The 25,137-nt window shown below is 38.1% G+C and overlaps 1 protein-coding gene across 7 annotated transcripts in view; it reads left to right on the forward strand.

Annotated features, from left to right (window-relative positions):
- LOC131681734 (uncharacterized) overlaps window positions 1-25,137 on the forward strand; it is a 261,792-nt gene that overhangs the window by 123,135 nt on the left and 113,520 nt on the right. For all 7 annotated transcript variants that reach the window (XM_058962718.1, XM_058962716.1, XM_058962717.1 and 4 more), the window contains one exon: window positions 15,512-15,644. The gene's annotated coding sequence lies outside the window, so the exon portion shown is untranslated. The remainder of the gene's footprint in view (window positions 1-15,511; window positions 15,645-25,137) is intronic.

A 25,137-nucleotide genomic window follows, 5' to 3' on the forward strand; every position in this document is an offset into this window, starting at 1 on the left:
ATGTTGAAGGTGAACTTGAAGTTCAACGTAGCTTGCGGTACTTTATGCGGTGCAATTTCACCATTTACGTCATGCGGTACTGAATATGTTAAAAAACATTAGTCAAGCAGAATCATTCGCTTCCCAGAACAACATGAAACACGTCATCGAATGTAATGACATTTTATACAGTATCCCAACGTATATAGATGTTGACAGTATTGAAATAAAGATACATGACCTGGTACCACGTACTAGTTCCTTCGCTATCAAACAAATCCTGTCAAAATACGGAGAGGTGAATAGTGTTAAGGAAGATACTTGGAGGAACTTCTTCCCAAGACTCCGCAACAGCGTTCGTGTGGTGAGAATGCGTCCGACAAAACCTATTCCCTCTCACTTGATTTTCACATGCAAATTACCTCATGGTGTTGAATATTCTCAACGAACACTAGTCACAAACCTGTCATTATTGTGATCATCCGCTACACCACGGGAAACCTTGCGCAGAGACTGCTAAAGAAATTCCACCTGATACGACCAAAGCCGGTATACAATCATCGTATGTTAAACCACAACCAGTTGGTAAACCAACGACTGCAGACCGGGCATTCACAAGCACCAGCTTAACAACGATCGGCCCCAGTACCACTAAACCAACTGCCATTACCAACATCGAAGTAACAACGATTACAGCAAATGTTTCTAAACCAACAACCAACACCACCAATAAGGAATCTAATACCGATGAAGAAGGATTTACAATAGCGACCCGTAAGCACAAACAACAAATAAGAACACCCGACGATGAGCAAGATGAATGCAGTACCGATGATGACATGGACGTAAACGAAAACGCGAGAGACGACGGACCAAATGACCCCCAAGGTGCGCTCCACGGCTCAGTTGTGCTAACGCATTGAGCCGTGTCAAATATATTTAAAATTAAAACAGATGTCAGAAAGCTCAAGGGAAGCGAGCTGCAAGAACCGCTCTCAACAAAGCAGTCAAGCTGTACAAGAAAGCCTTGCCACAAAGCCAACGCGAATTTCCTTAGGAGAGACCTACAAAGTTGGCATAACAAAGATAAAAGGCTCAGCTGCACCACCTGAAAGGTGCCCGGAAAAGATGGAGGTCACCATCGAAAGGTTTTCCCCACAACATGAATCTATTTTCGCCGTACAGTGAGGAGGTTGATCACAAAGATGAAGATCGATTTACCAACAAACAGCTTATCGAGATGGCGAAAGCCATAAAAGTGAAGTGATACATGAGAGACCGGATATATTCAAAACGATCCGATAATTGGAAGCGACAAAAGCTGATGTTGCTTCCGATGCCGGGACAACATGGAGATCTTTCAGCGTAGTCAATATATCCCTTGGTAATGTTAGAGAAAAGGAGTAATCCTGAACAAGCTAACGAAGTACGCGGACCGTGAGAACGGCATCTCATGTAATTCGGCTTCCTTATAGGCAGGTCTACAGTGAAATCCATCCAAACGGTTGTGGGAGCTTTGGAGACAGCAGAGATAAGGATATCGTTTTTGCGTGGTGGTTCCCTTAGATGTGAAGAATGCTTCAATAGTACTGGCTGGGAAGCAATCGCCCATTCGCTGTACAGCATGAGTAACTCTGCAGGATATTATAGAGCTACTTTCAGTACCGAACATTACGAGACAGACAAGGGAGAATCACAACTACAACTGACGTTCCTCGACTCGACGCTGTGGAACGCAGTGTACGATGGAGTATTGAAGCTGAACCTTCCCAGAGATATAACGATTTTCGGCTTCACGGATGATGTGGTGTTCCATGTAATCGGACAATCGCTAGAAGAGGAGACACTCGACACGGAGACGATTGCCCATCATAAAACAGAGTTGGTGATGACTAGCAGCCGAAAGACAGCGCGGTGGGAAAATATATCATCGATTTGAACTTTTAAAGTTACGATGTATATGTTAAGGGGAAGGCTGTGAGAGCAACCACAGGTTTGCTTGAGGCGCCAGTGTACTGGGCATTACGAACCAGCTGGAATCGTCGGACCGAAGCATGTGAGCAGACTAGTTTCACCGTCAGGGACAAGATCGAGTAGGTCGAGTGAAGCACCAGCGGTGGGTCCTCGAGTTTTCAACGAACCGGAATCAGCGAACCAGAAGCTACGCTCCATCCGGTATCGCCGAACCGTCCTCTCCAAGTACTGGTTGGCCCTTTGAGCAGGATTTATGGACTATGCGAGAAGATTGCGACAAAACTGGGAGCTAATTGACTCACGCAACAGGCATCGGTATCGGGAGAACTTCCGACGAGGAATTGAGATGGCTCGCGAAAACAGGAACTAAATACTTCACAGAAACGGGAGCCAAACGGCTAACGGAAGTTCACCACTGCGATTAGCCGGAAATGTGTTCGGAGTTAAACCGCTCTAATGTATCATTTTGTCTTAAGACTGAATCAGCCTCCCCACGATATAACACTTCAATGCAGTCTCGTGGAACAAAAGGAAGGAAGAGAAGTAAGGACTATTAGTAGCGGTTACGCACAAAAGTGAATCCCATCTAGAGCCAATGCACTTTTGAAGCTATTTAACCATACTATAAAACATACAGACATTTTCAGATATCGACGAACTGAATCTAGTGGTATATGACACTCGACACTCCGGGTGTAGCTTAAAAAGTCGAATTTCAGAGTGATTGCACAGTCTTCCTTATATGAAAAAGGCAAAAAATGAACTGATGATTGCTATACATTTCATAAATCCGTACGACTATCAAATGAATTTATCTGATTTGGCTACCTACTGCGCAACAAGATGGAGAAAAATGCAAAGATTTCGAAGATGTACACGGAACCGAGCCGAATTACTATCATGTACCAAACAAACAAATCTACAAGTCTTCAATCACAAGCGATAAACCAAAGCTGATGTTTCCACTAGAGTTTGAAAAAGTATAGTATGCACAGGATGTACGTTCGCCAGGCTACTGTATACGAAATACGCAATAGAAAAAAATATCAGAGAAAACCATATCTGAGATGAATAATTCCATTGACGCACACTTTACCTTTGGATTCATTCCAGAATGTTTTCCAAAAGTCCATAAGTGAAATGTTGCAATCCTGTTTCTGTACATTGTTATCAAGCAGGGTCATCTTTGACCGATTTTCATGCCTTGTGTGTAAAGACCGGTCCATGTGCCGCCACGACGGAACGAAAACTATTCAAACAACCAAAAGTTAATACCTTAAAGTACTCTTAAATGTTTACATTAAGTTCTTAGAGAACTTTCAAGCTTTTATTGGGAATTTAAAAATTGCACTATTGGGAAAATTATTTAAAACGAAAACTTTAGCATCCCTTTCCTATGTGAACTTTTGATTGATTCAGTAATGTTTGCTTGAATTTTTCTAGTAAAACAAATAGCTCAACCCCGCTATACGAAATCACCCTGCGGAAACGTCCACGAGAACAATCGAAAGAAAATGCAAAAAGATAAAAAAAATTGTGTTTATTAAAATAAATATTTATTTTTTGTTTGCCCCCCCCCTTCAGAAAAAAATTTGCACTTGGACATAATTTTTAAAAAAGATTTGTAATGGCCTAAGAACTCTAAATTGAATTATGGTTACGGTCCCATGTCAGTAAATGCCGAATTCTCGTCTTCACACGGCTCCAAAGATGGCGTGGGGTATATTTTACCCCAGTGCAACCAACATTATAGGGTTAAAAACGACGTCAAAAAAAATTTGGACGCACAGGATATTGAACAGATAGTACTTTTCATACATCTAAATATAACCGGTATGCAACATTGTATGCCTAATTCATTATAAAATTGATATTACAGTTCCGGTAAAATTCATTGGATAAATATGAATTCAATGGTCCGACCAAATATTGCTATAGACGTTCTATAAACTTTCCTTGTTTCAAATAGCTTTTGCGTTAAGTACGATGCCTCTATAAACCATTAAAACTGTAAACTATTTTTTTTTTCCAAAAAATATAAAATTTCGGAACTCGTTTTTGTTTGCAAACTATTGCATTGAAAATCTAGCTATTAACCTTCCAGCAGTCGCGCTAGTGCACTAAGCACACGCTGCTCTGAAAAGCTAGCGAAACCGTCTTAGAGCATTAGAGGCTGCTCGTTCAGTGGGCCATATGCGCGACTTTCGAAGGGTTAAAACAAGAAAGTACTGTTAAAAACCAGATCAACCAGATCGTCTGTTGCGGAGATATCGTGCGCCCCACTAACACTACTGTAAAGAAATGCTCCGAGGCAACGTCGGCAAATTTATCTATGCCTAATTCCTTTTTATTGAGATACAGTTAAAAGTGTCAGATTGGTGAAGAGTTTTAAAAAATACGGTGATTTCCTTTTGGACAGTAAAATTAGCTTGACTAAAAAAAAACAACTCTAGACCCTATAAGTTGGTGATGTAAATTTGTAAAAACACCTATTTTTAATCCGAAAATTTGGTTTATAAGTAGTAAAAATTGCAAAGAAACAATTAAAATGAATAAATAAACGTTTGTAATCTGTGGTTTCGTTTTGCAATGTATCCTCAGAATATTTGGTGGTTATTTACAGGTAGTCAGGTAATAACCAGCAACCCACCTTAATTTCTTTCTGAATTTCTGATCCAGCTCGATTTATCTTTTGCACAAATCTCGTTGGAAATACCTCAAAGATTACGAAGACTGACATTTTCTAACGGGCGGTAGCAAGTATATATTCAAAACAGTTTTTATTACGAAATAAAGGTAAATATATTCTAAACTAAGTGAAAGAACCGTGTTTCTATTAATATAACATTAATTAATAGCCCCAAACTCTGAGCCTTATAAAGGGTTAAAATTAACCTTCTATTGAACTGTCACAAAGGCAAGCTAAAATTAGGACTTCAATACGCATCGCCCTAAAAAGGCATCGCCATTAAAAGCATTTTTGTCATTGAATCAGTGAGAGAATTGAAACCCCAAAAAGGTTCGATAATTTCTATTTCTATATACATGTTCATTGAAATTCAAGGATTGTATTCCTCCGGGCCCCAGAGCCCTCTTGCCATTTTGAGTGTTAAATAAGTTTCGCAGTCAATTTTTAGCATATACAAGCAATTCAAGACCATTAAAATAATTCTACTATTGCTTCTTATGCGGGCTTCAACGTATTATTATGACCAACTAATGCAAGGTGAATGAATTCTAAAAATACGAGTCAATTTTTGTGTCTAAGAAGGTTAAATTCAAGAAGTCCATTTTATCACAATGGACAAGCATTCCTTCAAATTATGCTTATAAACCCGAAATAAATACATATTTTTTACCAATACTTCTCTCTCTCTCTCTCTCTCTCTCTCTCTCTCTCGCTTTCTGAAAACTAAAGACCCCATCGAGCACTATGTAGGATATGTACAATACAAATATTATAAATACAGGAATGAATAAATAGTATTCAATTTTTTTATTAATAGCCCGCCTCTTACCCCCACACCAAAAACCTATAAACGGAGCCCCCTGGTAGTGGACACATCAGTTATCAGCGTACAAAAAAAGGTCAGCACAACAAAACAAAGTTACGAATCGCGGAAACGCTGAGAACGAAAAATAACAATACGAGACCGACAAAACACAAAACTTGACAAGAAGCTACGGCGAGTACCCAGCGGAAAAGAATCCCTTTAAGGGTCCCATCGTAGCCCTGCTGGAAGCTTATAATAATTTAAATTTATTTATTACTTATTGCTAGAAAAAATGAATTTATAAATTGTTTTTATTAAAAAATAAATGTTAACCAATTAGGCCATTACAAATATTTTTTAAAAATTATGTCACCCCCCCCTTCAAAATCGCTGAAAAAAATCAGGGGGCAAATAATTTTTTTAAATTAACCAGAATTCAAAAAATTGTCACGTTTTATAGAACAACAATAGCTTCCATAGACCATTTTTTGACCATTCTCGGGTAAATGTGAAGTTTAAAAGAGATCATCGATCCAGTCCAACACCAAATGAAACGTTTGCTGGTCGCGGAAGGAAGGACCCATCTGTGTATTATCAAACAAACATCCCGAGCAGAGTCTGAGAACAAATTGAGAACTAAACTTGATGTTGTGATGTAGTAGGGAATGATCGCTCAGGTTGTTATCATTTTGGTCGTTTTAACGGTTAAAAGATAAAAATCGAAAGCAGAAAAATTGCACTATGACATCAAACAGAAATCTATTCATGCTATCAGTGAAAGCAAATTGAAAACTCATTGAGATGGTGAAATATTTCATTGATAACAAAATAAGTAATCAATTTGATGAAATAGAAACAAACATTTTTTTCTAAAAATGTAAGCACATCAAAATGAGATCAAAATATGATGTTATATCTGAAAAAGTTTAAACTGATATCAAAATAAGATTTCAATTTGATGCTTGATATCAAAATATGTTGTCTATTTGCTGTAATTTTGATGTTGGACTTTGCTCGGGATCTCATGGAAAGGCTAATACAGACCGACTTCTGAATCGATTCCATTTTAAACGCAACAGTCGATAGAGACATAATCGATCGTTGCATTCGAAAATAATTTCGATAAGGAAACAATCTGAATTCAAATCAAACTCCTGGAGATTTATATGTGGTTCAATATTCAATATACATGAGCTTTACCGAAAGGTTTTTGACATTTAAAAATTTCATATGGGATCGTAGTATTCATACCGTATATCCGCAGCCATATGTGCGATTCTTATGAACTTGATCAGATCAAAATCTGCTACTAAACCTTCCATTTAAGGCTAAGCTTGTGAAAATCGAATAAGCCGTTTTCCAAGAACTTGAAGAGACATTAATTCTGAAATATTCCAAGAACCAGAAACATGCGAAATTTTCGAGATAGACGCTGGAATCAAAAGAATTTTGTCTGGCCATCAGCGATCAAGAATGCTCTAGCAAAACTAAATATAGATCTTACAAATAATGGTATCATTGGCACTTACCGCAGGAAGAACCGGGAATCCATTATCGATGTCAATTTTTGTAGCCTTGGAGTAACCGGAAAGATGGACTGAAAAGTGTGCGAGGATATATCCACAGCGACCACCAAGCGATTTGGTACAGCATTGATAACAGGACTATGAACTACACATGAATATGAATATGTAGGAGATATATAAACGAGTGAAGATGGAAAACAGCGATTTTTCACAGGAACGTGTCCGTCGAAGAACTTGAATTTAAGGGTATCCTCTTCAACCTAAATGCGAACGAGTTCACGGCACTACTAACAAAGGCGTGTAATGCGACCATACCAAGGGATGGGAAACTGAGAAACGGTCGCCGGGTGCAATACGACGATTATCGATCTACGTATAAGTTGCCTCCGAGCTTGGAGAAGAAGTCGGAGATCACTTCGGTTTCTCATCTCGCTCAGTTCAGAAGCTAGAAATCGCTCCGCTGCAATAGCAGGGCAAGTAATCAAATTTATCCGCGCGACGCTTGGCAAAAATTGATTCCTTCTGCCTAGTGTGTGATACGTGAACAAACAATGAGTGATAATGCCAAGCAAAAGTATATCACGATGCGGGCAAACTGTGTTGCTGTTGACTACACGAAATATCCGGTAATACCATCAATTCATGAAGGGGAGCAAATGTTGAAGGTGAACTTGAAGTTCAACGTAGCTTGCGGTACTTTATGCGGTGCAATTTCACCATTTACGTCATGCGGTACTGAATATGTTAAAAAACATTAGTCAAGCAGAATCATTCGCTTCCCAGAACAACATGAAACACGTCATCGAATGTAATGACATTTTATACAGTATCCCAACGTATATAGATGTTGACAGTATTGAAATAAAGATACATGACCTGGTACCACGTACTAGTTCCTTCGCTATCAAACAAATCCTGTCAAAATACGGAGAGGTGAATAGTGTTAAGGAAGATACTTGGAGGAACTTCTTCCCAAGACTCCGCAACAGCGTTCGTGTGGTGAGAATGCGTCCGACAAAACCTATTCCCTCTCACTTGATTTTCACATGCAAATTACCTCATGGTGTTGAATATTCTCAACGAACACTAGTCACAAACCTGTCATTATTGTGATCATCCGCTACACCACGGGAAACCTTGCGCAGAGACTGCTAAAGAAATTCCACCTGATACGACCAAAGCCGGTATACAATCATCGTATGTTAAACCACAACCAGTTGGTAAACCAACGACTGCAGACCGGGCATTCACAAGCACCAGCTTAACAACGATCGGCCCCAGTACCACTAAACCAACTGCCATTACCAACATCGGAGTAACAACGATTACAGCAAATGTTTCTAAACCAACAACCAACACCACCAATAAGGAATCTAATACCGATGAAGAAGGATTTACAATAGCGACCCGTAAGCACAAACAACAAATAAGAACACCCGACGATGAGCAAGATGAATGCAGTACCGATGATGACATGGACGTAAACGAAAACGCGAGAGACGACGGACCAAATGACCCCCAAGGTGCGCTCCACGGCTCAGTTGTGCTAACGCATTGAGCCGTGTCAAATATATTTAAAATTAAAACAGATGTCAGAAAGCTCAAGGGAAGCGAGCTGCAAGAACCGCTCTCAACAAAGCAGTCAAGCTGTACAAGAAAGCCTTGCCACAAAGCCAACGCGAATTTCCTTAGGAGAGACCTACAAAGTTGGCATAACAAAGATAAAAGGCTCAGCTGCACCACCTGAAAGGTGCCCGGAAAAGATGGAGGTCACCATCGAAAGGTTTTCCCCACAACATGAATCTATTTTCGCCGTACAGTGAGGAGGTTGATCACAAAGATGAAGATCGATTTACCAACAAACAGCTTATCGAGATGGCGAAAGCCATAAAAGTGAAGTGATACATGAGAGACCGGATATATTCAAAACGATCCGATAATTGGAAGCGACAAAAGCTGATGTTGCTTCCGATGCCGGGACAACATGGAGATCTTTCAGCGTAGTCAATATATCCCTTGGTAATGTTAGAGAAAAGGAGTAATCCTGAACAAGCTAACGAAGTACGCGGACCGTGAGAACGGCATCTCATGTAATTCGGCTTCCTTATAGGCAGGTCTACAGTGAAATCCATCCAAACGGTTGTGGGAGCTTTGGAGACAGCAGAGATAAGGATATCGTTTTTGCGTGGTGGTTCCCTTAGATGTGAAGAATGCTTCAATAGTACTGGCTGGGAAGCAATCGCCCATTCGCTGTACAGCATGAGTAACTCTGCAGGATATTATAGAGCTACTTTCAGTACCGAACATTACGAGACAGACAAGGGAGAATCACAACTACAACTGACGTTCCTCGACTCGACGCTGTGGAACGCAGTGTACGATGGAGTATTGAAGCTGAACCTTCCCAGAGATATAACGATTTTCGGCTTCACGGATGATGTGGTGTTCCAAGTAATCGGACAATCGCTAGAAGAGGAGACACTCGACACGGAGACGATTGCCCATCATAAAACAGAGTTGGTGATGACTAGCAGCCGAAAGACAGCGCGGTGGGAAAATATATCATCGATTTGAACTTTTAAAGTTACGATGTATATGTTAAGGGGAAGGCTGTGAGAGCAACCACAGGTTTGCTTGAGGCGCCAGTGTACTGGGCATTACGAACCAGCTGGAATCGCCGGACCGAAGCATGTGAGCAGACTAGTTTCACCGTCAGGGACAAGATCGAGTAGGTCGAGTGAAGCACCAGCGGTGGGTCCTCGAGTTTTCAACGAACCGGAATCAGCGAACCAGAAGCTACGCTCCATCCGGTATCGCCGAACCGTCCTCTCCAAGTACTGGTTGGCCCTTTGAGCAGGATTTATGGACTATGCGAGAAGATTGCGACAAAACTGGGAGCTAATTGACTCACGCAACAGGCATCGGTATCGGGAGAACTTCCGACGAGGAATTGAGATGGCTCGCGAAAACAGGAACTAAATACTTCACAGAAACGGGAGCCAAACGGCTAACGGAAGTTCACCACTGCGATTAGCCGGAAATGTGTTCGGAGTTAAACCGCTCTAATGTATCATTTTGTCTTAAGACTGAATCAGCCTCCCCACGATATAACACTTCAATGCAGTCTCGTGGAACAAAAGGAAGGAAGATAAGTAAGGACTATTAGTAGCGGTTACGCACAAAAGTGAATCCCATCTAGAGCCAATGCACTTTTGAAGCTATTTAACCATACTATAAAACATACAGACATTTTCAGATATCGACGAACTGAATCTAGTGGTATATGACACTCGACACTCCGGGTGTAGCTTAAAAAGTCGAATTTCAGAGTGATTGCACAGTCTTCCTTATATGAAAAAGGCAAAAAATGAACTGATGATTGCTATACATTTCATAAATCCGTACGACTATCAAATGAATTTATCTGATTTGGCTACCTACTGCGCAACAAGATGGAGAAAAATGCAAAGATTTCGAAGATGTACACGGAACCGAGCCGAATTACTATCATGTACCAAACAAACAAATCTACAAGTCTTCAATCACAAGCGATAAACCAAAGCTGATGTTTCCACTAGAGTTTGAAAAAGTATAGTATGCACAGGATGTACGTTCGCCAGGCTACTGTATACGAAATACGCAATAGAAAAAAATATCAGAGAAAACCATATCTGAGATGAATAATTCCATTGACGCACACTTTACCTTTGGATTCATTCCAGAATGTTTTCCAAAAGTCCATAAGTGAAATGTTGCAATCCTGTTTCTGTACATTGTTATCAAGCAGGGTCATCTTTGACCGATTTTCATGCCTTGTGTGTAAAGACCGGTCCATGTGCCGCCACGACGGAACGAAAACTATTCAAACAACCAAAAGTTAATACCTTAAAGTACTCTTAAATGTTTACATTAAGTTCTTAGAGAACTTTCAAGCTTTTATTGGGAATTTAAAAATTGCACTATTGGGAAAATTATTTAAAACGAAAACTTTAGCATCCCTTTCCTATGTGAACTTTTGATTGATTCAGTAATGTTTGCTTGAATTTTTCTAGTAAAACAAATAGCTCAACCCCGCTATACGAAATCACCCTGCGGAAACGTCCACGAGAACAATCGAAAGAAAATGCAAAAAGATAAAAAAAATTGTGTTTATTAAAATAAATATTTATTTTTTGTTTGCCCCCCCCTTCAGAAAAAAATTTGCACTTGGACATAATTTTTAAAAAAGATTTGTAATGGCCTAAGAACTCTAAATTGAATTATGGTTAGGGTCCCATGTCAGTAAATGCCGAATTCTCGTCTTCACACGGCTCCAAAGATGGCGTGGGGTATATTTTACCCCAGTGCAACCAACATTACAGGGTTAAAAACGACGTCAAAAAAAATTTGGACGCACAGGATATTGAACAGATAGTACTTTTCATACATCTAAATATAACCGGTATGCAACATTGTATGCCTAATTCATTATAAAATTGATATTACAGTTCCGGTAAAATTCATTGGATAAATATGAATTCAATGGTCCGACCAAATATTGCTATAGACGTTCTATAAACTTTCCTTGTTTCAAATACCTTTTGCGTTAAGTACGATGCCTCTATAAACCATTATAACTGTAAACTAATATTTTTTTTCCAAAAAATATAAAATTTCGGAACTCGTTTTTGTTTGCAAACTATTGCATTGAAGATCTTGCTATTAACCTTCCAGCAGTCGCGCTAGTGCACTGAGTGCACGCTGCTCTGAAAAGCTAGCGAAACCGTCTTAGAGCATTAGCGGCTGCTCGTTCAGTGGGCCATATGGGCGACTTCCGAAGGGTTAAAATAAGAAAGTACTGTTAAAAACCAGATCAATCAGATCGTCGGTCGCGGAGATATCGTGCGCCCACTAACACTACTGTAAAGAAATGCTCCGAGGCAACGTCGGCAAATTTATCTATGTTGTCGTTTGCCCGAATGCCGTTTGCTCGAATGCCGTTTGCCCGAATGCCGTTTGCCCGAATGGCGTTTGGCTGAATGCCGTTTGCCCGAATGCTGTTTGCCCGAATGGCGTTTGGCTGAATGCCGTTTGCCCGAATGCTGTTTGGTCGAATGCCGAATGGACAAATACCGTATGACCGAATGTCGTTTGGACAAATGCCTGTTGGTCGAATAGCGTTAGACTGAATGCCGTTTGGAAATATGTTATATTTAATATTAGACTATGAAGACCAGTTTATGTTGTAAAGATTAAAAGATACAACTAGAAATAAATTACAAAATGTATTATTTAATTTGATATATAATATAATGATGATAATGTTTGTGTATAGTGGCGTATGTCATAACAGCATTAAAGTATGTGTGCTACATTGGTGTTAATCCTTAATAATGTCGTGTCAACTATATTGCCACCTTTTCGTTTCGTTCATAACGCAGGAATATGAAGCGAGAAGTGTTCCAATCTTACAAAATCTACTTGTTAGGAGTTTGGCAACTCTTCTAATTCCTTTTTATTGAGGTACGGTTAAAAGTATCAGTTTGGTGAAGAGTTACAAAAAATACGGTGATTTCTTTTTGGACTGTAAAATTGGCTTGATTTTGAAAAAAAACAACTCTAGATCCTATAAGTTGGTGATGCAAATTTGTAAAAACACCTATTTTTAATCCTCAAATTGTGTTTATAAGTGATAAAAATTGCAAAGAAACAATTAAAATGAATAAATGAACGTCTGTAATCTGTGGTCTCGTTTTTCAATATACAGAATACAGTGGATATTTACAGCTAATAACCAGTAACCCACCTTATTTTCTTTCTGAATTTATGATCCAGCTTTATATTTGCACAAATCTCGTTGGAAATACATCAAAGATTACGAAGATTGACATTTTCTAACGGGCGGTAGCAAGTATATTTTCAAAACAGTTTTTATTACGTAATAAATGAAAATATATTCTAAACTAAGTGAAAGAACCGTGTTTCTATTAATATAACATTAATAAATAGCCCCAAACTCTTAGCCTTATAGGGTTAAATTTAACCTTATATTAAACTGTCACAAAGGCAAGCTAAAATTGGGACTTCAATAAGCATCGCCCTAAAAAGGCATCGCAATTAAAAGCCTTTTTGTTATTGTATCAGTGAGAGTAATGAAACCCCAAAAAGGTTCGATAATTTCTATTTCTATATACATGTTCATTGAAATTCAAGGGTTGTAAATATTCCTTCGGACCCCTGAGCCCTCTTGCCATTATGAGTATTAAATAAGTTTCGCAGTCAATGTTTAGCATACACAAACAAAAAAAAATAAAATCATTCTACTATTGCTTTTTATGCGGGCTTCAACGTATTATTATGACCAACTAACGCAAGGTGAATGAATTCTAAAAATACGAGTCAATTTTTGTGTCTAAGAAGGTTAAACTCAAGAAGTCCATCACAACGTACAAGCATTCCTTTAAATTATGCTTATAAATCCGAAATAAATACATCTAATTTACCAATACTTCTCTCTCGTTCTCTCTCTCTCTCGCTTTCGGAAAACTAAAGACCCCATCGAGCACTATGTAGGATATGTACAATATAAATATTATAAACACAGGAATAAATAAATAGTAGGGGAACCCGGGGCTATTCGGACCTACATAAGCAAATCGCCCTTTTAGGTGGATAGATGTGAAAAAATGTACCGGTCAAAGGATCTAATTGTTAGTTTGAAACCTCAGCTATATTTTAGTGCTATAAAAGGTTCATTTGCACCACTCAATGGCAGCGCTTGGTGACGATTTGCAAACCTCTACGTTTTTCGATTTGTCATTTTTCTTTAATTTTTCCACAATGGATTTATGATAACCTATGAATTAGTTACAAGAGATACTCCTTAAAAAGCAAAAAATAATAAATTGCTTTACAAAAACTTAATCTGGTAAGTCACAGCTGTCGATTAGGGGTCCATGTATTTTCTTTGCTCTGATGTGTGCAATGGTGTGCACAGCCGCAAGCCGCAAGCCGCCGAACGATGGTTGACAGAATGGGAGGTCTGAATAACCCTGTACGCTCATTTCGCACAAAAGTGGTGAGCATCTTTTCACCCAAACAAAAATCATTCCATAAAATAGGAGCCTCAATCTTTCCAAAACACTTATCTTTTATTTTTTCACTTTTATTTGTTGTCTTAATCACTGTTTTTCCATCCAAATGATTTTTGTTTTGAGAATGGCAAAAAAACGAAACACGTTTTATCTCCTTTCTACAAAGAACTCTTTGTTCAAATTCAGCTCTCAAAATTAATGTTTTAGAATAGCGGTTCCACGAATATGTACGATAGTAAGAAAATCTTGTTATTTTCTGAAAAATCGAGGGGGTACGAATTACCCCCACTGTCTTAATAGCCCCGGGTTCCCCTATTCAATTTAAGACAAACAAGTCACATTCGTTACTAATTATATAGTATCTATGCATTTCTGTATTATGGTTAGTCAATCAAATAGAATGCGCATTGATGTAGGTATTTCGTTCGGCCAAAACCAGTCGGCCTAATTACATTTAGCAAAATGGCCCTCGGCCAAAATGGCATTAGACATTTGGCCAAATGGCATTCGACCAAACGGTCTTCGGTCAAATTACTTAAAATACAAAGCCGACAATTATTTAAAATACAAAGTCAAAGCATCTTACGAAGTTTTGGTTGCTTGTGTCCTTATTTATTGGAACTTTAATCAAGGAGGGTTCTCACTGTCTTTATTTTGATTCTGATGAGATATCTTCAGTATTTCTAAACGCAGTGTGCATTAATGGGAAATCTATAGTTACACCATAAGGTGAAATAAATGAAATGTTTCATGTTGGAGAGCTAAGAGCAATTTGGAATGCTTGGATTATTATGAGATATTCTTCGTCGTTTTTACAACACTTATTGAACATAACAAAAAATTATTTTTTTTAATTTTCATCTTACCCCCCATAAAACAGTATAGGGTATGAGGGGACTGTATTGTGTAGAGATTGGAAAAACTACACGACGGCAGTTTTGTATTTTTTTTCTATTCCAAAGAAGGCCAATGATCCCTATCCAATCGAACAGACAAAATGAAAACTAGTCTAAGTGGCAACCAACAATTCGATTGCTATAAACTACCAACCAGATAAGTATTGCATAACAAATTCACACACATTAATGTATCTGCTTTGGTCGAAGAACTGATCCATAAGCCGTTCAATCTCAGTGATCGGTTTTATTTGCCAGCTTAAATATCAATTTAAACCTTGCTAGATAGAGAGACGGCATATTTAGTTGCAGTCTCCAAGTTGTACGACAGCGAACCAGTTGTTTATTTGGCTCACATACCGGGTACATGTTGCCTACCATACTTTGCGACTCCCATGTAGTCATCACATCAATGATGCTGTAAGAAGCCTAGCAAATAACTTTTGCTCCATACTAAATGTTAGTACATAGGTATTTATTACAAATCCCAACTTGTCAATCAGTGCTATTTCTCAAACAGAGGCTTAAACGTGTTGTCTAATTGGCTACTTTTCGATTTATCATTTCAGGAAGCAACGAGGTTGGATGCATCATTTGCACGCGATTAATGTTTGCTTGAGTCTACCGCCTCGACGATGGTCTATTTAGGCTGTGCCGGATGGAACGTAACCGTAGCTGGAATCTAATCCAACGAGCATGAATGTAAGTACATTACACACGTACCGCATGTGTAAAGATTTGTCGGCACCGATAGCGAAGGTATTTCACAGTCGATTGCCATTTGGGCTGACGGGTAGTGGAAGAGACACTAATTGCATGGGTTTTTATGGCAATGAGTTTATTTTGCTAGGAACTATTTTTAGGTTTTAGGTTTCCTTAACAAAAGCTGATTGATACTAGAGCTAATATAACCATTGATACATGTATGATACATTTTTATTATCGTGCCATTCTTTTCATTTTACCGGCAAATATTTCATTTATATTTTGCCTGTGTTAAACCAAAGAGGACCAAGCGCCATTTGGAGGTACATGCCCAAACATCGCTATCGCATCCAATGTAGCACTAGAAACCCCTACATCAATTTATTTTTGAGATCTAAAGTAGTAATCGAAAGCAAATAAGTATTCAAAAAATTTCTATTGTGTTGAATACCAAAAAATGAATTTTGGCATAAAAACTCCAGGAAAACATATGTTCAGGTTGGCTTAACGCAGGTCGTTCTATCTACCAAGGATTGAAAAACATTTCGAAACATTGGAAAATCCGTAACTCCGGAAGTAGGATATTTGATAGCAGTTTTTGGGAATGCAAGTTCGAAATTTCTTAATTTTTCCGAAATTTTAAAAAGGGCCTCTATAATGTACTCTAAACAGAATTCTACGTCAAAAGTCCGTATGTGAGAGAATGTAAGAAGCTGTTAAAATTGAAAGAGGATTCGGTGAACAATGACTAGAAATAATGTTTCCAAGGGCGCCAACCTAAGTGAGGTTAAGTCATAAAGTAAGACAGGATAGGAGTATCGTTCCTAGGTACACACAAATTAACTGTTTGAATGTCGAACGGAAAAAGGAAGCCAAAGCAGACAGCAAATAGGCGCATAACTGTGACTCTGTCAAAGGCGCTAGAAGACTACGCTATGAGGCTGTTAGTCCAGAATGACCAACGAACAAGCAAAGACTTCAAGTTTCAACAAAAATAGCGAATATTATTGCAAACTTTTTCCGCTCATTGTCTCAGTTTTATAGGAACAAGGGGAACGAAGATGTGATCATGGGTCATTTTTTTTTTAAAGATGTAGCAATGATTGTAGAGGAAACTAGATCAATGGTTATCTTCTCAATGATAATTGATCTAGCTATACCGTACCATGAAAATTGTAGTCTCCTCGATGCCGGGAGGAGTTCCGAAATATCACAAAGTTAAGGTCCACCCAATTCTGTACTAAGTTGAATCTCTGGTTGACAGTTTATTTACGCACGGATCTGAAGCCAGACGCGAAGTCAAAAGAAAAATAGGAAGGGACAGAAATCATGGGGGATATAACTTGAAAAGCAATCTTAATTTGATGATAAAGGAATAATATGCTCATATCTATCTTCATATGATGGTTCGATCCAACCTATTTAATTAGAAATTGGAACGAAGACTATGTGAAAAACTAAATCAGCAATAGATCATAAAAGTTTCTTTGTTTCATTTGCTTGTGCAAAAAGATGAGTGCGTGTAATCTGGAATTTAACCGACTGGTAATCCAAATCTAATGATAACAATGTCATAAAGCGTCGAGATCTGGTGCAATGTTGTAAAAAATGCCTTTATAGTACAAGAAAAATTCTTGAATTGAGATGAAGCTTGAGTTTGGAAATGGAGCTTTTATTTTATTTTGTATGCCAAATGTTTTAGAAATCCATGAAATGTCAAAATGCCAATTCGAAAAAAAAATCAATTTTTTTGATTTTTATTTGAAAATCTCAGTTTAAAAATTAAAAATACCAGGGATGCAACTTTCAACAAAACAAAATTTTTATGCATTTCTAAGACATTTGTAATAGAAAATAAATTAAAAGCAGCCTTTTCAAACCCCTGTATCAACTCAAATCCAGAATTTTCCAGGTTCCATAACGGCTATCTTAAAAAATAGGGTAGCAGTAGATCTTGATGTTTCATTACATCCTAAGCCATTTAGCACCAAAAATTCGAATTGAATCTTTTAATCTTCTAAGGGTCCTTTTCTGTTTTTCACGGGTTAAAAAGGTTTTTCGAGGTGCGTCCGGTTATTTGTTTCCCATTCATTCCATTGGCACCCTTATGAACAGTCTTCTGAACTGACCGTCAACTGAATTCATGAATATACAGTAAAGGAGTGGCTGGAATTTGCATGAAATGAACGACAGTCAAACAGGAATTAAGTAGGGAGTAGATGTGCCATTTCCATGTACACAAATTATTGTTTGACGGTCGAACTAAAAAAGAAAGCCAAAGTAAACACCAAAGAGGCGCAAAACTGAGACTCCGCCAAGGGCGCCAGAAGACCATGCTACGACTCTGAGTGCGGCACCCTCTCTAATGAGGTCAAAATTTTGGTCTGTGCCCTAATTGAAATTCGTGACATGTGCCTTTCCCCCAACTTGAATTCATTGAGAAATATTTCATGCATCATTTTCGTATCTAAACATTCCAATTTACTAAAACACCTTTTTTGGCACACTAATATGGATATCATTCTTTGGTTCCTATAAGCTTGAGTCCATTAAACATTTTTTATTTATTTTCACATCCATATAGGCCATTTTACTGAATGTTCACTAGTCATGCTGCATTTTCAATGTAACTGTGTCGTGTCTTGTACAGAACCCTCCAATTTTTTTAATTTCCGGAACACTACGTTTCGAAGTGTTTACATGAAAATATGCTTGATTTTATATCTTTTGGTTATAAAATCGATAGAAAGCTACGTGGTACAGTTATACTTGAAACAGCAGTAATGCAGTGTTCCAACGATCAAAATTAGATGATCCAACCAAGCTAGGTGGCGAAACGAAGCAAAACTTATTTCTCAATCGGGGACTGCTGTCTAACTCAGAAAGAGCACCAGTGCTGAATTTATATTGTTCAGATCCAGAAATGATCTACTCACTTCTATCATATAAATTGCTGCGATTTAAGTAAATCACGTCTACTCGAATCTAGTTGGCATCTGTTGTTTAGTGTTGCATTTAGAATATAAACCAACAACGCCGCCCAGCCGGTGTTTTCCTAACCCCGTAGCACATTGGCATAGAAAATGCTTCACTGAACAAAGCCCAGTTTGTTTGAACATTCATACAACCAGACCGGCCTAGGCGGTCGGTTTGCTGTAAATCGTTTGCTATTATGTAGGCTTGAGTGCGCCGCATTTAATTCCTTCCGAACGGATTGCAGTCAACATTCCGATCATACAGCGTACACAGTACAAATGAGTGTAGAAAAGCTTGCTAACAAGAGTGTTAATGTTTATCTGTGCATAAACATTAATTGTGCTGCCATTGCTTTGGAGAGCTTGGCTCGAGAAAAGAAGGACCACGGTTCAAATATTTAGCATTCCTTTATGCACCTAAGGAATGTGCAGCAGCGAACCAAAGTTTCTGTAACCTGTTAATGGAGCCATAAACTTATTTGATATACAATAAAAACACTTGTAGCTGCACATTTGTAGAGTCTGGATACCACTAAAATGCGAGAAGTCGTAGAAATGCATAGTTCCTTTGACAGAGATAAGGGACTCATTCTTTACAAAGAATTTCGGATGGCCTATTTCGCCGGCGGCGTCACTTTTGTTTGTTTTCGAATGGATTAGTTGGCTTTTTTTTCGTAAAAATAGGGTAAGATTGTTTGAGATTGCTTTTACGATAGGCGCCATGTGACTCGATGCAAGCATAGCACTACTACCTACCTGTAGTGATCCGAGAATGATCTGTGTAAAGGGTGTTTTTTCTACCTTATCTGTTGCAGACGGAGACCACCTAAGATCACTGCGACAAATTGAGATGTTAGGGTTTCGTCTAGGATTACTGTTTTTAGAATTGTAAATGGAAGAATATGCACTTCAAAAATGTTCCAATTGGATGCCTCATTCATTGCCATTCCGTAAATGTTTCATTTTCGACAATAATTCATCCTTTCGAATTTTCTGTCAGTTCCCCTAAAGCTTCAAGTAATCTAATTTCAATGCGTAGTATGTGTTATTAAACTACGTTTATTACACGTTTTGCACCTGAATCTTAAGTAGCTCCAGAGGTCATTGCTTTACGACTAGTTGTTTTTTTCATGAAGCGGCATATGACAGCCGTTAAAGCGCTTCTCTCCTTCTGGTCATTGCCATAGACATACGTGTAACCGTGTCGTTTACGAACGAACAATAATATCTGGCAGGTAAAAAATAAACTTTCCCACAGTGTAGACCCCTGTGAAGAGAAGTAGCATCATAAAATTGACCTTAGATCTGGATAACTTGCTTTAATATTTTGCCTCACACCCTTTCAACCTGTGCTTCACACTACACGGATAAAATATTATTTCGCATTTTTGTAATTTTTTATAATTGCTATATTGTAAAGAACGATAATTATGATAATGGGGGTGAACATCCAGCTCACGTGGCTGCTATTAACAATTGACAATTCTAATCCATCACTAATCAAGCGTTTGGTTAAATTCCCAGATATTTACATGTTCTTGAAACCATTTCTATATATTTGTGAATCTGATAGCGTTCATTTAATCGGTCAATTTCATAAATATTTATTATTACCCATTTGATTGCAGTATAAAACTCTTGCTCACAGGAAAATGTATGAATTATATCTTGGCGTAGGTTTCGTCATTACCACACAATCGAACATCGTCAGCAGAGTCGTGTACAACTTCCGGGATTGGTTTTTTTTGACTGTCATGTTTTGTTTATAGTCGCGATTTGCAGTCCTATCTTCTTATAAATTGAAAGTTTGGCTTGTTTATTTACAAGGAACTAGTTATATAAATAAAAATCCACTTATTCCACCTAGCAGTGATATGAGACATATCTTACACATATCAGTGTTGGAACATTCACTAGCTAGTAGAACTCATGCGAAATAGGCACCCAACTAGAGGTGAGAAGAGCACACTTTCAAGTTCTGCACGAACAAAACCTCGAATAAAAATAATAAATTATATGAAATTAATAAATCAAATGAAATTCAAAACTTCATTTAGCAAAAAATAGGAAAGAAATTATCAAATTCATAAAATAAAATAACAAATAAATCTTTATATAAATCAAATTAATAAAATAAATCATCAAATTAGGTCAGCTCGTTAAATGAATAAATAGACAATCTAAAATCGAATGGTATATGTCACTCGGCCCTCCGGGCCTCCGTTAATAAGTCGGTTTTCAGTGTTTTAATCAAGATATGCGCTTCTTTCGCAGTTAATAATTTTTCGATAATATTGCACGACAACGAAGGGAGTTCTATCAAAGCTTCACTTTTCACCTTTGCAGCACTGCTTCAATGGAATCCTATCAATTCAATTGCAAGAACTTCAGTTCTACTGATAATGTTAACTCTGACTGCCCAAATGAAAGGTGTTATACTGGTAACTGATATTTGTAAACAAATTTCGTGGAAATCGAAAGTTATAGCTATTGGGGATCTACAGATACCATAAGCGGTAATAGGATCAAGGGGTTACCACTGTAGATCACGAAAAATAGGCATATTTCGGGAAGCTGTTTGGACGCAATAAAGAGGTGAATCAAGATCTTGTTAAATGGGATTTATAACATATGTGATGAATCACAAAAAAAAATTCGGTTGATTTCACCACAAGATGGCGGCTGTGCAGAATTTTCCCCCAGGTGCGTTTTTTTTTGGAAGGGGTCCACGGCCGGAAAACTATCTCCCGTAATTTTTGACCTATAGCCGAAGATTGAGTTTTACTGATTCCTTATGATAACAGCAAGCGACGTACGTAGGACTTTTTTCAATATTTTGATTTTTCGCGAAATGGCGAGTGAAAAAACGCCGAAAGTATCATAAAAATCGACACAAAATTATTAATGAAAAAATTTAGCAATGAATAAATAAAAAACCTACGTACGTCGCTGGAGAAATCAATTTCGAATATACTGTGAAAATTTCAAAACGATCAAAGATCATTTGTTTGAGTTACATTTCCGGCCAGCTTAAAAAAGAGGTTTCGAGAAAAACGAGATTAAAGTTTTTAGTACACTCGGGATATACATAAGATGCGTTGCAGCAGAATTGAAAATTTGAACATTTATGTCATGTTTTCGTCTTCCATGTTTTGGGATATCATTTTTTACATCCTAAGGCACATTTTAGACCTAGAAATAAAAAATCGTTTTTTTAAATTCTACAGTGGTGTACCCCCTTAACAAATATTTCAGATGTGTAGAACATCTGAAATATTTGTTCAGATTCTCAGATCTGTAGAACACAACTTAGAAATCCATAGAGAAGTGACAAATTTACTAGAAGTTACTGTTTTCTCGATTAAAAGCCACAAGTATAATATGAATATGATTCATATGGAAAGTTTATTATTTCACTACTAGGTGAATATATTCAATGGTTTGACCTCTAGTGAATTAAGGTCATGTTTTTGGCGTTTCCTACCACAGTACATGGGTGTCATTTTGTTTTTTCGTCTTGGAAAAATTTGTAAATGAAGACGAAAATATAAGCTAAAACTGTTTCCTTGCATGTTTTTTTCATTGTACCACTAAAAGTCCAAATTTTGCTTACTTTTTGGTCATTTGAATAATAACCTCAGTGTGGAATTTTCGCAATAGGCCTGCAATTGTCTCGCATGATAATAACTGGCAACTAATTTAGTACCAGGATAGTACTTTTAAAGGAGAATTTCATTTGTGGAGACGCGAAATTCGCAAACAAAATAGGTAAAATGAACATTGAGTCATTTAGTTATTTATGTGGATGTACACATCCCGTTTCGCAATTCACAGCAAATTGGCAATTTATCAATCTATACACAATTAATCTAGTCCTATGGATCGTTGGTAAAGTGTTACGTTAATTAAATACGTTAAACGTTTTCCCAGCCCCGAGGAACGGGAATTTTATGTTTCCCCGGGTAGTGTAAAATATAGAGCATTAGAGCAACTTGCATGTAAGTTTTATGAAGTATCTCGTATCAAATCATCAGCAGAAAATGGCTATGTGTCAACGCTGATTGATAAATTAGAGAAACGACAACAAATTGATGCAGTGTCTGTAGATTTCTCCACAGCCTTCGATCGCCTTCCTCATCAGCTAGCTGTTGAAAAGTTGAGGCGAATCGGATTTCCAGACTGGCTGACCAATTGGATCTTTTCGTACCTTACAAACCGCAGTGCATCTGTGCGACTTGGAACTGTACTTTCAGACCCTTTCGACATCACATCGGGTGTACCTCAAGGAAGTCACCTTGGACCTCTTCTCTTCGTGCTCTTTGTGAATGACATTTGCAGCAAATTGACATCGTGTAAGGTGATGTACGCAGATGATCTGAAAATTTATCGCATCATAACAACTCTGGTAGATTGTTGTGCACTTCAGATGGATATAGATAGGATCATGAGTTGGTGTGATAGAAACGGAATGACTATAAACATTCAGAAATGCAACATAATCACATTCACCCGAATACTTTCGCCAATTACGTTTGAATATGCAGTGAGCGCTGTCCTAGTAAAACGAGTTTCATCAATCAAGGACCTTGGTGTTATACTTGACCGTAAGCTACGTTTCATCGAACACTTCAATACAGTAACTGCTAAAGCCTATGCAGTACTAGGACTCATCAAACGAAACACCCAAGATTTCAACGACGTCTACTGCCTGAAGGCACTGTACATCAGTCTGGTACGCTGAATTCTAGAGTATGGAGTTATCGTTTGGGCCCCGTATCACACCGTACACATTAATCGCATAGAACGGGTGCAAAAGAGCTTCGTCCGGTATGCCCTTCGACGGCTTCCCTGGCGAAATCGATTTGAACTACCACCGTATGAGCATCGTTGTGCTCTTATCAACCTGCCTACGCTACGAAACAGGAGAGTTTTTCTGCAGCGACTTCTTGTGTTCGATCTTCTCGCTGACAACATTGACTGCCCTCTGCTTCTCGCTAAACTGGACTTCAACGTTCCTGGTAGGTCTCTGCGCAGAATGGACTTCTTTCGGCGCTCTACTCATCGCACGCAGTACGGCCAGAATAACCCGGTAGATGTTTGCTGTCAGCTCTCCAATAGCATTTTTCATCATTTTGACTTTAACTTAAGTAGAGAAATGTTCAAATTGAAAATAGGTTTAAGTTAGTATAGTATTTCAGTCTGTACAAAAAATTATTAATTCGAAGACAATATATATATTTCAATATTTCAAAATCATAATATCCAATAAGCCAACACCATCTCCTTCACACAACGCATTGGCCAGCGCTGGAGAAAATTTAGAATAGGACGTAAGTGAGAGATTCTCTTTGGGGTCTTTCTCTTCTGTTCATTACTCGGTCGGTTCGACATTTAGTACTCAACTCTTTGCATGATATTCTATTAAAACTATCGGCTTTCGATATGTACTGTAAGATTAGTGCAAAGTGTTATGGTGACATCGCAACAATCGAAAGAGAAAGTAAACTAAGGGAGGCTCTCAATGTTACCTACATTTATAATCCTATTATAAATTTTCTCCAGAATTCGTCTATCGCACCCGCACTACCACTTGCCAGAGGAAAATGAATCAGAGAGCACACTTCTATGTATACACCGCAGAGCACTTTAGAACGCACACCGTGTCGAATTTATCTGAACACGCCTGACGCTACACATAATTTAAAGAGCAAGAGAGTGTGGTTCTCTTGCAACAAACCACCCCATCGCCAGTGCACACTTGAAATCCTTTTGTTCGGCTTCGAAAGGAAAAGCGTTCCACTTTTTCTGTGGTATATGATGATTGTATCTTCTGTGTATGCATAAAACTGGCACACTAGTGTATCATTGGAATGAAATGGTATCAGTGCCAGGCGGCAGTCATGGGATGTATTGCCACCGAAGAATGGCTGACAAGTAACGCAGCAGGCTTTATGTCTACGACATCAGAACACAAATGAATGAATTTTTCCTATGTTCCATTTTTATACGTATGTTACAATTCATTGGATAGCAAAGGGGTAGCTTTAGCAACGCTCGATTCTTGGTCGTTTTGTACATACCATTCATTGCGCATATAATTACTGTTTTCACAAAATCCATTATTTCCGTTATTTTTAGTATAATTGTACATTCTATTGAATTTGTTACAAATTTGTTGTGCACATTTTAAATGAGGTAGCACAAAAATCATATTTTTACATTTCTTATAAAAGAAATGTATAGAATTCGCTCAAACTTTCAAGATTTTTTCCGAGGCCCGGAGGGCCGAGTCTTATATACCAATCGACTCAGCTCGACGATTTGGGACAATGTCTGTGTGTGTGTGTGTCTGTGTGTGTATGTAACGGACTAATTCTCATTCGTGTTTCTCAGCAATGGCTGAACCGATCTTATCCAAACGAATTTTAAATGAAAGAACTAAAAAACAGTATGAACGCTATTAATTTGTTTTTGATTCTGATGTTCAGTTTCCAAGATATGAATATTTGAATGCG

Source organism: Topomyia yanbarensis, chromosome 2, assembly GCF_030247195.1.
Source record: "Topomyia yanbarensis strain Yona2022 chromosome 2, ASM3024719v1, whole genome shotgun sequence".
Lineage (NCBI taxonomy): Eukaryota > Metazoa > Arthropoda > Insecta > Diptera > Culicidae > Topomyia > Topomyia yanbarensis.